Source organism: Haliotis asinina, chromosome 13 (genome assembly GCF_037392515.1).
Source record: "Haliotis asinina isolate JCU_RB_2024 chromosome 13, JCU_Hal_asi_v2, whole genome shotgun sequence".
In the NCBI taxonomy this organism is placed as follows: Eukaryota; Metazoa; Mollusca; class Gastropoda; order Lepetellida; family Haliotidae; genus Haliotis; species Haliotis asinina.
The window spans coordinates 44,384,238-44,400,333 of record NC_090292.1 but is presented as its reverse complement, the minus strand read 5'-3'; the positions used below and the strand labels follow the sequence as shown (position 1 = coordinate 44,400,333).

Here is a 16,096-nt window from a genome sequence, read left to right as displayed (position 1 = left end):
CTTGAAGAGATTTTTTAGGACGTATGGAAAAGTGATATCTGCAACGGAGGAAGTTAGTGCCGGTGATTTTGATAACCGCTGCCTCCTGGGAACGTACGAGGTGATCTTGGAAACGGTGCACGGGGCAGTGGTGAGGATTCCACACCTGAACACAGTGTACTCTGGAGCGGATTGCACTTCCTTGTACCCGATCATAATGGAAATCATAAAGTTGTGACTTGATTGCTTTTAACTGCTCTGCATGCTCGCCAGGTCTCTGACTTTCTTGCAGCTATCAGATCACTGTATCGCCTTTGAAGCTGCTGTGAAATGCCTCTTTATTTGGCAGCTACCTGTCTCCCATAAGCCAAAACAAAAGTTTTAATTTGAGCCTGAAGGTTATTCCAGTCCGAAAGAGACAAATCAGCCTGAACATGTAAAGATTCCCAAAACTTTTGAAATTCCAATATAAATGATTTGTTTTTAAGTAAAGAATTATTGGATTTCCAATAGCCAGGTCCAACAGAGATGCAATCAACAACCTTCAGCTCTAGAACACAATAATCGTGATCAGAAATGGAACATCGTTGCACATCACAACTTTTAAAAACGGGAACTAAAGGAGCAGAGATATAAAATCTATCTAGCCGGCAACTAATATTTCCAGTACGCTATGTTGATAAAACTTTATGCTTATTCAATAACCGATAAGGGTCAGTTAAATTATAAGAATTTAGAAAACATCTAAAAAATCCCGCCTATCTGTGTAATAATTAGGAGCATAAATATTAATAAATCTAAAACAATTAGATTCAATATCAATATCTAGAACAAAGAGCCTGCCACCAAGGTCATGATGGAATTTAACGATGCTATAATGTAATTTTTTAGACAATAAAATTCCAACCCCACGTACATTTCCCATACCAAAACTCCAGAAGGTCTTACAATCAAACACTTCCTCTATAGTCTCACCTTCTTTCACAGAAGCAACATGACACTCTTGAATAAACAAAATATCAACTTTCATCCTCATCCATTCTTCACACAACACACGCCTTCTGGTCCCACTCCTTATTCCCGCACAATTAATCGTTGCAATTTTGTACATTTTTTTATGTGAAAGAATACTTTGGTGTATACACACCAAAACATCTGTACAACGTTATAACCACATATACACAAATATTTCCAAACATAAACAAACCATTAGACCAAAACCTTTCCAATCTTATATAATGGTCAATGGTATGTACATGAGAATAACAATAACATACAACATACAAGCAATATATTACATCATAAGCATAAATAAAGTAATAACATGACAAAATCCTACCTTTAAACTTTTCCCGACAATAATCCGTATTTCTGAAACATTCATAACAAGTCCACAATCCTGAATCATTGTCCATGGGCACATCCAAAACGTCAACATAAAAACACACTAAAAGATGAAATCCATAATCTCTGTATAAAGTCCGTAATCTTAAATCATTGTCCAGGGGCATATCCGAATCGTCCACAAGGAAGCATCTTGTAATATACATGTTGTCCGGCTCCACTAGTGGCACTCCCTGCATCGTCTGAATCAAGGTCTGGGCGCATGTTATTCAACCAGTTCGACTTCTCCCTTCTGTCAATATCTTCCACGGTGTCTCTTACTGTACGAGGAGTCTTTTCCAATCCTCTCTGGGGAGATGAGTGTCTCTTCAGACTCTTAGGGGTACTTGTGATGTCCATTGGGGAAACAGGCCTGTCCTTAGGGACCGTAACACCAGCAACCTTTCCAGTGGATTCTTGCGTTTCTGTAGATTCGACTACATGTATGGTCTCATCTACCCCTGATGGTGACTTTTCTGATGGAAAGAACGAAGCTGACCCTTCAGCACCCTTAGATGCTGACCAGTCCTCACCCGGAGGAACAATGCTGAGGTCTGATTCCGTTTCCCTTTCGATTTGCATCTCCTCGTCTTGAAATTCTTCGTTTTTCCGATTATTTTGCCCTTGAACTATGTCCGAGTAACTCCTTGTTGCTGCTGCATGGAGTGCAGGCTGTGAAGTTTTTGGCCTGTTGCTGCACTCCTTTCGAACATGGCCGACCTCCTCACACTTAAGGGACAAAGGAGGCCGACCAGCCACAGTGAGTAGTAATGGAAAAGTTGTTAGATTAGAAGCAGTGACATGAATCAAGTGCGGGATTTTCCTAGCATCCTCATGGGTGCATTCGACGATCGCTTCATAGGTTCCTAGAAAAATGCCCTTCGATCTTGCATCACTGCTTTTTTCCTCGCAGATGTTGATCACTTTTCCGTATGGCTGTAATATACGTCTCAAAAACAGTACTCCATATTCTTCCGGGAGCCAATGTATCCTCACTGCTGGCCTGATCCTATTCACAATAAAGAACTCAACATACAGTCTGGGCGAGATTCTTTCAAAGACTTTTGAGTGGAGTTTTTCAGCAGCTTGTGATGAGTTCAGGGTCACGAACCACTCATACCCTTTATCACGCTTGCTAATCCGTTCCACACATTCCACTCCAACAATCTTATTCACGAAGTCTAGAACTCCGAAACGGTTCACACTGAACCTATCTGTACCGTAGAAGGTGAAGCGGACGACACGGTTCCTGATGTCCTGATCCGTTTCCGCCAAGCGTGGTCCAGCCCTCACAGTCACGATCGCAGCCATATTCCAGAAAAGTGGGGGGAGTCCGAAGACAAGGACAAAGTCCAGCCACCCCGTCGATCTACAAAACAAAGAATGAATTAGCTCTCGAAATACTTGCCCGTTTTTGTTTTTTTTTTGTTTTTAATAAAGTTTATTTACATTAAATGGGCCTAAGAACAATACTCCCCAGACACCTTGAGGATAGGAATGGACATGAGTATATACAGCAGTATACATTAAATGAAAATGTTGATGATATACAGAGATGATGATTAAAAGAAAAGGTGTCTGGGTCCTAATAGTCATACCATAAAATAAAACTTTATACATGGGATGGCAGACTATTTCAACTGAGAGACATATACAAAACTAAAGGTGGAAAGTACTTATAAATGATATTTACATATACATGTTATATAGGTGTAGAATTAAATGGACATTGAGAACAATAGTATATCAAGCATTTACATATTAAAAAGTAAATTCCACCTTGTTATTATTAGTGGTGCAAAACAATTTACATTGCACCCAGTACTTATCAAATAAAATGTCAGGTAAACGGGCTTTGTCTACAACAATTCGAAAACGTAATCTTTCCAAAAACCGGGCAACCATACTTTCCTTAGTCACCCCTTTCCTACCATTTTTTAAGTTACACCTATCACGCCAAATCTGATGTTTAGCCAAACACACCAGGTATACAATGACACAGTTCCGACAATTACAATGACAAAAGAACAACTGATTAAACCGAATCTTGCTAGCATTTAAATCAATTAAGCCAAACGATAGATCCAAAACCCATTTACTGACAATACTCCAAAGAGAAGAAACCATGTTACAATTAAAGAATAAGTGTTCAACAGACTCAGTTTCGTTACAAAAGGTACATGTTTTAACTAAAGAATGACGTCTGCAATATAGTGTATAATTAGTGGGGATAATGTCATGAAGGAGACGCCATGAGAAATTTGTCAAAACGGGGTCAAGAAACGAGTCGTTTAGCAATAAAAAAGCAGACTTAAAAAGTACATCTGGAAAGTGTTTAAAGATGACAGGCTCTGTACATACACGAGTAATTAACATTTGATAAAATACACCACTTTCAACAGGTTGAAACCAATTATAATTTGGATACAATGACTTGAAATATCTATAAGATTCTAAAATCTTTTTATAATATGTTGGTATGTAATCAGAATGAGGTAATATTTCGAAGCAAAATCAGAATTAATTTCTTTAAGTGAAAACCCTATCCAATACAAAGCAAAACATGCATATTTACACTGACTATTGTTGATAATTTTATGTAAATGATATAAACGTAAAGCATGAAAGCGTGTAGATATATGGGGAAAATTAACACCTCAAAAATCCTTATCATTATATAAAATACTTCTAGCCAAAGGTTCAAAATGATGGGATTCCCAGAAAAAATCAAAAGCTACTCGTGTGAAAATATCGACAAAGTGTTTGGGCATGTGCAATACAGCTGCGACATACCACAACTTTGACATGGCCATGACATTGCAAATAGTGGACTTACCATATATGGATAAGAACCTATCTTTAAAGTTAAAATTTAGAACCCCGTGGAATTTTGTTAAAATTTTATTCCAGTTATCATCAGGAGTGACATTACTACCAAAAACAACCCCCAAAATTTTGCAAGAATCGGGCCATGATATACCGAAAGCATGGTCGGCCGAAGAACGCCATTTCCCAAAAGATATGGCCTTTGTTTTGGCCATGTTGAGACGGGCACCAGTACCTCTACCATACCACTCACTCACTTGAAGCAACCGTCTAACACTCATCTCATTCGCACATATACCAGTCCCATCATCAGCATAAGCTGATAGTTTGGCTTCTTCGTTAACACCGGGAATTTTAATGCCCTTGATTAACTTGTCACTCCTTACTTTAATAGCAAAAGGTTCGAAAACTAAAACATAAAAGGGGCTTAGGCTACAGCCTTGCCTGACGCCCCTCCTCACAGGGAATTTGTCCGAAAATAACCCGTTTACTAACACGGTACTACTAACATTGTAATATAATAGGCTGACCAGGTTAATAAACTCTGGACCAAACCCATACTGATGTAGGGCCCTGAACATGAAATCATGATTTACCCGATCAAAAGCCTTCTCCTGATCAAGGCAAACAAAGGCCACAGAATCTCCTTTTTGCTCCACATAATCAACTACATTGCGTAGAAGATGTATGTTGTCCGTTTTAGATCTGCCCCTGATTGAACATGTCTGATCAGGGTGCACAATCTCAGCAATGACTGATGACAACCGGTTTTGTACAACCCTAGACAATATTTTATAATCTACATTTAACAGGCTGATAGGGCGCCAGTTACGTAACAACTGAGGAGCTTTGGGGTCCTTACATAACAAAGAAATACAACCTAATTTCTGAGAATCACTAAGAGTACCCAATTGTATTGACAAATTATAAATATGTAATAATACATCTTGTAATAAAGGCCAAAACTTGAGATAAAACTCCTTACTTAAACCATCCAACCCAGGGGCTTTATTATTATCCATCCCGCGAAGCGCTAGGAAAATCTCCTCTTTTGTCACAGCTCCCTCTATGCTATCAGCCTAGGCCCTATCCAAGAAAGGCAAATCCTCAAGAAATTCGGAACAATAAAAATCATCAATTTCCTCAGGGGTGTATAAATTTTGGTAAAACTCCCTGCAATAGTTCCGAATAGTATCATTTTTATCATAAGTTTCAGAACCATTCTCCAAAATATGAATGGTTTTATCTCCAGAGCGTTGAAATTCAGTCTGTAAAAATTGTTTTGATGGTTTCTCATTATTTTCCAAAACCTGCACTCTGGAGCGGATTGCACTTCCCAGTACCATATCATAATGAAAATCATAAAGTTGTGACTTGATTGCTTTTAACTGTTCTGCATACTCGCCAGGTCTCTGACTTTCTGCAGCTATCAGATCTCTGTATCGCCTTTGAAGCTGCTGTAAAATACCTCTTTTATTGGCAGGTACCTTTCTCCCATAAGCCAAAACAAAAGTTTTAATTTGAGCCTTAAGGCTATCCCAATCCGAAAGAGACAAATCCGCCTGAACATGTAAAGATTCCCAAAACTTTTGAAATTCCAATATAAATGCTTTGTCTTTAAGTAAAGAATTATTGAATTTCCAATAACCAGGTCCTACAGAGATGCAATCAACAACCTCCAACTCCAGAACACAATAATCGTGGTCAGAAATGGAACATGGTTGCACATCACAACTTTTAACAACCGGTAATAAAGGAGCAGAGATATAAAATCTATCTAGTCAGCACCTCGCCATGTCTTTTTGACTTTATTCTTATGTAATGCCCGGAAAGGGTCCGTTAATTTATAGGAATTTAAAAAACGTTTCAAAATCGTTGCCCCTCCAGTACCACAATTTGGATTCCCCCCAACTTTATCTAAAGTGGTTGATAAAACAAAATTAAAATCTCCCCCAAGCACAACACGGCGGCGAGTAACAAAATGATTTTCCAATGATAACAAGAAATCCCTTCTATCTGAGTAATGGTGTGGAGCATAAATATTTATAAATCTATAACAATGACTACCAGTATCAATATCTAAGACAAAGAGCCTGCCATCAAAGTCGTAATAAAAATGAACAATGTTATAATTCAATTTACCAGATAATAAAATACCAACCCCACGTGCGTTTCCCGTACCGAAACTCCAGAAGGGCTTACATTCAAACAGTCTTTCTACAGTCTCTCCTTCTTTCACACAAGCAACATGACATTCTTGCAGAAATAAAATATCCACATTCATTCTCTTCCATTCCTCACATAACACACGCCTTCTAGTCCCTCCCGGCACCTGTGGCGAGCCACCTCCTCGTGGTGGGTGCTGGGTAACGCCAAGAGCTCGCCAACACCCCCGTAGTGGACCCGGGGGGATATTTGGTCCACCAACCCGTTTGCCGTGGGTTGCGGCCCTGTGTCGGTGGAGGAGGGGATCCTGGTGGTTGAGGGCATGGGAGCAGGACCAGTGTTCCTAATGCCCAATACACCACTTTGGCCCTGACTTCACCTAGGCGGGTGGTTGAATGGGCCCGGTTCAACCAATCGGCTGGTCATGCCAAGCCCTGTGCATAGATAATATGTAATTGCACAAAATTTGATTTGGAATTGTTTAAACTTTAGTCTTGGCACCCTTTGTTCAGAATATTATTTGACTTGAATTTTGTTTACATGAATTCTGCCTAGAGTCTTATGCCCAGAAGGCGGTGGCTCATGGGCCAATCTGGTGGAAGAATTAATCTTTTGGTTTTTCTGCTGGAGTATATCATCTGAGTATCCTTGGTGCTGCAAGTTGGACACCCGCTTGTGTTTAGCATTGTCCTTTGTGATACTCCGTGGTGGGTGGGGAGCTCGGATGATGAAACACATATACTACCTATGGAATACCAAACCCCCCAAAAACGCAATAAACGTCAACTTGACAACGATGATGACGACCAACGACCTTCCAACTCAATCGACTATTGGCCACGATTTTTAGTTCTAGAAACTGTAGACAAGACGCCAATGAAACTTAACCCTTTCGCCATTTCCAAGGGTATACATGGCATTGCAGGTGAGGTTAAAAACGTTAGACGCTTGCGTTCAGGCTCTCTGCTGGTTGAATGCAACAGAAAACAGCAAGCAAAGAACCTCATGTCAACAGAAGTATTTGTTGGAATTCCCGTCTCTATCACTGCCCACAGGACTCTGAATACCAGTAAAGGCATAATCAGAGACAGAGATGGATTGTTTGCTGATATGTCAGAGTTAGATATTGCTTCTGAGATGAAAGATCAGGGAGTGATTTATGTTAAAAGATTCACGATCCGCAGAAACAATGAAACGGTCCAAACAAATACTTATCTGTTTTACCCATTACATGCGCCCACTGTAGTGAGAATACTCATGTCACAGAAGACGGTAACAGTGACCATAAAAAGTGTACAAATTGTTCGGGAAATCATTCGTCTTTCGCCAAAGAGTGTCCAGTCTGGAAAAAACAAATGGAGATCAATAAAATTAAATTCACCCAGAACGTCAGCTTTTCTGACGCAAAGAAACTTGTGGAATCTGCAGCACATACTGAATCATTTGCATCAGTTGTAAGAACTCCTGAATATACCTCAAAAGTAACTACCTCGTCGATACATTGCCAGACAGATTTGACGTGGGTTAAAACAAATAATGCTCAGTTCGTTGCACCCGAACAGTCTACTCAAACCTTGACATCTTCTGTCAACACTCAGGTGGTATCTAAAGCCGGGTAAGTCTGTAGTCAGACTTCATCTGTATCTGGAGAACAATCTTTGTCTCAGCCAACTCACAAATCACGATCAAAAACAAGCTCGAAGAATATTGTTCAAAGTAAAACTGACTCAAGAACAGAATCTTCAAAAAAGAGTGGCAGACCCCAGAAGGGTTCAGAAAATCCTGTAAAATTATTTAATAAATACGGATCGCTTGAGGCCATGGAAGTGTCAGAAAACTTCCATCCCAGGGCACATAGCCTGTCGCCCTCCAAAAAGGTGCGGGGTAGATCCCCAATAAATCCCCCCAAAAGATAGTTTCTTCTTATAACATCATACAGTGGAACTGCAGAGGGCTGAAAAATAATTTCAATGATTTACAGCTATTGATCCAGGACTTTATTCCATCAGCAGTTTGTCTGCAGGAGACGTATTTAAAGCAGACGGATACTTTTGACCTACGCCATTTCAATGCTTACCATTCTTTTTCACCCCCGGGCGAGAAGGCCACTGGAGGAGCTTCTATCCTTATAAACCAGAATATTATTCAGAGCCCTATTATTCTTAATACTGGTCTCCAAGCTGTTGCCGTGAGACTTACTTTACACGTTGCACTCACACTATGCTCTTTATATATCTCACCGTCTTCAACACTTCAGAAGACCGAACTTCAAAATTTGTATAACCAACTCCCGAAACCCTGTGTTATTATGGGAGACGTAAATGGCCACAACCCACTCTGGGGTGGTACAACTACAAATGCTAAAGGTAAAATACTAGAGGAGTTCTGTTCTGAAAATGATTTATGTATTTTCAATGATGGGTCGAACACATATCTACATCCTGGCACAGGAACATATTCTGCCCTTGATTTATCAGTTTGTGATTCAAGCCTTCTAAATGAATTTGAATGGTCAGTTCATGATGACCTCTGTGGGAGTGACCATTTCCCAACATTACTAAAACCTGTGAATCCATCTGATGTTCCTCCATCATCAAGATGGAACTTCAAAAAGGCTAACTGGCGTTTATATGAAACTCTGTGTGTTGACAGGCTTAAACCTGAACTTTTTGATAATGTTCCTGATGCTATTCAACATTTTTGTGATGAAATGAATGTTATTGCTCATGAGTGTATACCAAAGTCCTCTGCAGTTCCACATATTCGCAAACCATGGTTCAATGATCAATGTAAACAAGCTAGAAAGGAACGGAAAAAGGCAGAACACTATTTCCGTCGACACCCCATGGTGCATAATTTGAATAAATTTAAGATTGTAAATGCTAAAGCACGGCGTACTTTTAAACAAAGCAAACGCCAATCTTGGCAACGATATGTATCAAACATTAATTCACGTACACCAATATCTAAAGTCTGGAATATGATCCAAAAAATCAAAGGTAAGGGCTCCAAATCTAGTATTCACCACCTTAAAGATGGAAACCAGTTATTAACTAATGAAACCGATATTGCTAATAAACTTGGTGAAACTTTGGCAAAACATTCTTCTTCGTCAAATTATGAACCTAAGTTCCAAACACATCAAAAACAGCAAGAAAAGAAAACTATTAACTTTAATTCAGATAATGGGGAAGACTATAATGAAACTTTTTCGTTACATGAGCTTCATACTGCTCTTGATCAGGCTCATGATACTGCTTCAGGAGCTGATAACATACATTATCAACTCCTGAAGCACTTGCCAGATACATGCTTAGAGACGCTGTTACATATTTTTGATAATATTTGGACATCTGGACAATTTCCTTCGTCATGGCGTGATGCTATCGTTGTTCCCCTTCCTAAACCTGGACGTGATCATACGGATCCTTCCAATTATAGGCCAATTTCACTTACTAGCTGTGTTTGCAAGACCATGGAACGCATGATAAATAATCGACTTGTTTGGTACTTGGAAACAAATAACCTAATAACAGATATTCAGTGTGGTTTCCGTAAAAACAGAAGTACAGTCGATCACTTAGTGCGTTTAGAATCTTTTGTTAAGAATGCCATAATTAATAAACAACATGCAGTGTCGATCTTTTTTTATCTAGAAAAAGCATATGACACCACTTGGAAACATGGGATTTTAAAAGATTTACATGACTTCGGATTGCGAGGCCGATTGCCTCAATTTATAGCCAACTTTTTAAATGATAGACAATTTCAAGTCCGTGTGGGTTCTACCCTGTCTGATCATTACAGTCAGGATCAGGGTGTACCACAAGGCAGTATTTTGTCTGTTACACTTTTTAGCATCAAGATAAACAGTTTATCAAAGGTTTTAAACGATTCAATTGATGGATCACTTTTTGTGGATGATTTTAACATTTCATGTCGAGGTAAAAACATGCATACTATTGAACGGCAAATGCAGTTGTGTTTAAACAAAATTAATAAATGGTGTTTGGAAAACGGCTTTAAATTTTCTAAGTCAAAAACTAACTGTATACATTTCTGCCGTAAATACAAACCACATAAGGACCCTGAACTGTATCTAAACGGCACACCTATTAAAGTTGTTAAAGAGGCCAAGTTTCTGGGTCTTATATTTGACTCCCACTTGACGTTCTTGCCACATATTAAATCCCTTAAAGTTAAATGTTTGAAGGCACTCGACTTGTTAAAAGTTGTTTCAAATTCAAAATGGGGAGGGGATCAAACCACCCTACTTCACTTATACAGATCGCTCATTCGCTCCAAACTTGACTATGGTTCCGTTGTATATTGTGGAGCCTGTAAAAGCAGTCTCAAAATGTTAGATTCTATCCATCATCAAGGTCTAAGATTATGTCTTGGATCTTTTCGAACTTCTCCCGTTGACAGTCTCTATGTCGAGGCAGATGAGCCATCTCTCACTCAGCGACGTATAAAATTATCTTTACAATATGCTACAAAACTATTCTCTAACAAATCTAACCCGGCATATAACTGTGTTTTCAATCCTCTCTACGAGGATTTATACAACAAAAAGTGTTCTCTTGTTCCACCTCTCGGACACAGAATTAAACCCTTTCTTTCTTCGGCCGGCATTGAGCTGGAAAACATAGCTCCTTCCCGTCTTCTTTCTTCTCCTCCTTGGCAATTGGTTAGGCCACAAGTTGACCTAACATTAAGTACATTTAAAAAATCAGAAACTAATGAACTACAATACAAACAAGAATATAATCAGTTGAAACATAAATATTGCGGTTATAAATCCTTATTTACAGATGGGTCTAAGGGCGGTGGCGCAGTGGCTTGTGCTACTGTCATTGGATCCAGAACAATATCTTCTAGATTACCAGACAATAGTTCTATTTTTACAGCTGAAGCTAACGCCATATTAACAGCCCTTAAATATATCCAAAGACATCCTAAACATAAACAGTACATAATCTATTCAGACTCTCTTTGTTGCCTTCAGGCTATTAAAAACCTAGCATGTAAACATTCACTTTTAATAGAAATTATTGAACTTTATAACTATCTTGCAACTGGCCAATACGACATCGTCTTCTGTTGGTTACCCAGCCATGTTGGAATCTCTGGTAACACATTGGCTGACCTTGCTGCTAAAGCAGCGCTCAACAAATCTGTATCACCACTTCTTATTCCTTACAGTGATTATAAAGCCACCATTAGATCTTACATTCGTGATCTCATGCAGAAGAAGTGGGACACCCAAGTAGGTATCAATTAATTACATGCAATAAAACCATTTGTTGGTTACACCTACTTGGGATGTCGGTCCAGATTTGAAGAGGTCATTATACGACGATGTCGTATTGGCCACACTAGGTATACTCATGAATATCTTTTGAAAGGTCAGGATCATCCGTTCTGCGTCCCTTGTGATGAAATAATCACGGTCAAGCATGTCTTGCTTGACTGTGTTGAATATTCCATCACAAGGGACAATTATTTTAAATCAAGAACTATGAAGGACCTTTTTAGTAATGTAAGTTCTCATTTAATTATTGCATTTTTAAAAGAATTGAATTTATTGACTGACATGTAAATAAATAAGTATTTTATGATTGGAAGTTGAATTAGCAACTGAGATTGTTAGTGGCTGTATCCTCGAAGGGGGTTGAAGTACCGTAAAATTATTGTCCTCCTGAGAGGGTACGTAAGTCCCAAAACGATTTAAGTCAGATTCAATCTTTCACTTTTTTAATCGTAGAATATGTGTCATTTTAATTTGTGGCTAATCTAGCATACAGTCGCCAACAGCTGAGGGGATGGTGTAAATCCAGCCAGGGGCCATGCAGGTAGCAGAGGTACTGTAAGTCCCCATGGTCCCTGGTATGGTGATCTACCCTCTGTTGTTGGCGATCTATGGCCTGTTTTTATATTGTATTGTCCAAATAATGATACTGTTATATTTTTATAAGTTTCCACACTAGTTTTAATATTAACTGTGATAGTCTAGTGGTTTTACTGTCCTTCGTAGACAGGGTGTTCATAATATGCATATATATTCTTTTTTGTCATGTATGTTCTCGTCACGATATGGCTGCAATATTGCCGATGTGACGTTAAATATTAACTCACTCACTCACTCACTCACTCACTCTAGTCCCTCCCCTGATACCAGCACAATTTATACTTGCTATACTACACATATTCCCTTATATGGCTATTTTGGCGTCTACACCAAAACGTACATGAAACGTAGTAACAGATCTACAGATACAACTGTACAACAAACACACAAACAACTGTACAACAAACACACAAACAACTGTACAACAAACACACAAACAACTGTACAACAGACACACAAACAACTGTACAACAAACACACAAACAACTGTACAACAAACACACAAACAACTGTACAACATACACACAAACAACTGTACAACAAACACACAAACAACTGTACAACAGACACACAAACAACTGTGCAACAAACACACAAACAACTGTACAACAGACACACAAACAACTGTACAACAGACACACAAACAACTGTACAACAGACACACAAACAACTGTACAACAGACACACAAACAACTGTACAACAAACACACAAACAACTGTACAACAAACACACAAACAACTGTACAACAGACACACAAACAACTGTACAACAGACACACAAACAACTGTACAACAAACACACAAACAACTGTACAACAAACACACAAACAACTGTACAAAGAAACAAAGCTAAACCGATAAGTAAGTATACAATAGTAAATAGTTAAACACAACATAAACCTACAGACGTGCAAATATTTACAATACTCACAAGAGTCGAGACCCGGCCAAAACCGTGTATTTTTAATCCATTGTTCTAAGTCGTAGTCCATGGGCGTGTCCGAAACATCATCACAAAATAAGAATATCACACATCGTTGGAAGCACAAATCCATGTTCAAAATCCAGGGGCGTGTCCAGTTCGTCGTCTAGTTGGATCGGGATACAAGAAACCTATGTTACAGGACTTCCCAAGCCGCTACTCTCAGAATCATCTGTGTCAACATCTCGGGCTTCTGGCCTCCACCCTGTGGCCTCTCTTCTGTGGACATCTTTCATGGTGTCGTGCACCATCTTGGCTGCCTTATCGTTCTTTCTCACTGGGGAAGAGGGCCGTTTCCTGTTGTTTCCAGTCTCTGGTTTCTCCAAACCACTTGTTGTTTCTTGAACGTCACTAACATCCGGAGCTGACTTCGTGCCATTCTTTTCCTGAGACTCCTGACCAGACCAGTCATTTTTCTTTCCAGTGGCCTCATCAATCTCTGCTCTCAATTCCGCTGTCTCATCCTCTTCCTCATCCATATATGAATGGTCACTTCCTGGAACGGTGGAGAGGGCCTGTGAATACGTTTTCCGTAAGGATGGCTTTGGTAAAGTTTTAACTTGTCCCTTACATTCCCTCCTCACATGACCTATCTCATGACACCTGAGACGGAGTGGAGGACGTCCAGCCATTGTCACACGGAGGGGAAAAACCCCATTCCTAGATGAAATGTTCACAAGATGTGGAACCCTGTCCACATCCTCCAGACTTGTTTCCAGAATGACTCTGTGTACTCCCCAAAAAACACCCATGTCAAACTCCTCCTCACTCGTTTCCTCTGCAACTGATAGAACACGACCAAACTCCGAGAAGAATCTTGATAGGAACGTATATCCATATTCTTCAGGAAGCCAATGCACCCGCAATTCAATCCTCACCTTATTCACGAGGGAGAAATGAACTCCAACACGTTCATTTATCCTTAGGAATGACATCTGATGTATCCTCTCTGCAAGATCCTCAGAATCCACAGTAATGAACCACTCCGAAGCCTTGGCTCTCTTACAGAGGCGTTTCACGTGTCCATGGCCAAACTGCTCCTCCAAGAAAGAAAATAATCAGAACCTCGACAATGAAAAACGATCCGGGCCGGTGAGGTCAAGCTTCAGTACCCGTCTGCAGACATCCTGCGATGTTTCCGACTTCCAAGGTCCATTAAGAGAAAGAAGGATAGCAGCCATTGGGGGGGGGGGAAGTCCGAGAACACAAGGCCCTATGCCCACCCGTAGATCTGAAGAATAAAATGTATTAACTCGTATACTTCCTGATGATCACTAAAGCCTGTGCCAGATAAGTATGCTTGGGACAGGTTCCAGTTTTCACTTATATCACCCTGGCGTTGCCCCATTCATGTGTCACATCATCAAAGCTTCACATATATTTCATGGCAGGTTAATTGTTCGTACAGCTTATTGTACAGAACACTCCATTAGTACCTTCACTTTGTGAAAAAAATTACTGATAGATAAAAACACACACAGACGGATTTATTTCCATTTAAGCTGCATGCACGTGCATCTTCTATCCGGGACGCAGGGGAGACAACTTGACAGTCCAAACACAACAACTGGCTGACAAAGTGATCCCATCTGAAATACATCAAAACCAGAGTTGTTTTGAGCATATACTTTTACCACAGTACACAGATTAACACACGCGCATTAAAAATAAACAGTTTGCACATACACACACGGGAAAACAATCATCTTCAAGTGATTTTGAAGTGGGGGAAGTGTCAAATGAAAATGTCTATTTTGGGGGTTGATTTTCAAGGGGAGAGCGCGAACGCAGTCCCTCCCATTTATAAATTGCGCACCCGAGTCGTCCACATTTGGGACGATCGCAGGGGTCAACCAAACCGAGGTGCAATGGAAAGGTCTCGCCCCGGGCCCACAGCCTTGTTTTTTTTTTTGTTTTCAATAAAGTTTATTTACATTAAAAGGGCCTAAGAACAATACTCCCCAGACACCTTGAGGATAGGAATGGACATGAGTACATACAGCAGTATACTTTAAATGAAAATGTTGATGATTTATAGAGTGACGATTAAAAGAAAAGGTGTCTGGGTCCTAATAGTCATACCATAAAATAAAACTTTATACATTGGATGGCAGACTATTTCAAAAGAGGGACATATACAAAACTAAAGGTGGAAAGTACTTATAAATCATATTTACATATACGTGTTATTAACATATGGAATGAAATGGACAATGAGAAGAATAGTATATTAAGCATTTACATATTAAAAAGTAAATTCCACCTTGTTATTATTAACGGTGCAAACCAATTTACATTGCACCCAGTACTTATCAAATAAAGTGTCAGGTAAACGGGCTTTGTCTACAACAATTTGAAAACGTAATCTTTCCAAAAACCGGGCGACCATACTTTCCTTAGTCACCCCTTTCCTACCATTTTTGAAGTTACACCTATCACGCCAAATCTGATGTTTAGCCAAACACACCAGGTATACAATGACACATTTCCGATAATTACAATGACAAAAGAGCAACTGATTAAACCGAATCTTACTAGCATTTAAATCAATTAAGCCAAACGATAGATCCAAAACCCATTTACTGACAATACTCCAAAGAGAAGAAACCATGCTACAATTAAAGAATAGGTGTTCAACAGACTCAGTTTCATTACAAAAGGTACACGTTTTAACTAGGGAATGACGTCTGCAATATAGTGTATAATTAGTGGGGATAATGTCATGAAGGAGACGCCATGAGAAATTTTTCAGAACGGGGTCAAGAAACGAGTCGTTTAGCAATAGAAAAGCAGACTTAAAAAGTACATCTGGAAAGTGTTTAAAGATGACAGGCTCTGTACATGCATGA

General features: G+C 39.4%; 1 pseudogene; it reads right to left on the bottom strand.

Moving 5' to 3' along the window:
- Nucleotides 1-15,017: 15,017 nt before the first annotated feature.
- On the bottom strand, nucleotides 15,018-15,155 carry LOC137260526 (U1 spliceosomal RNA; annotated as a pseudogene).
- Between the last annotated feature and the right edge of the window lie 941 nt (nucleotides 15,156-16,096).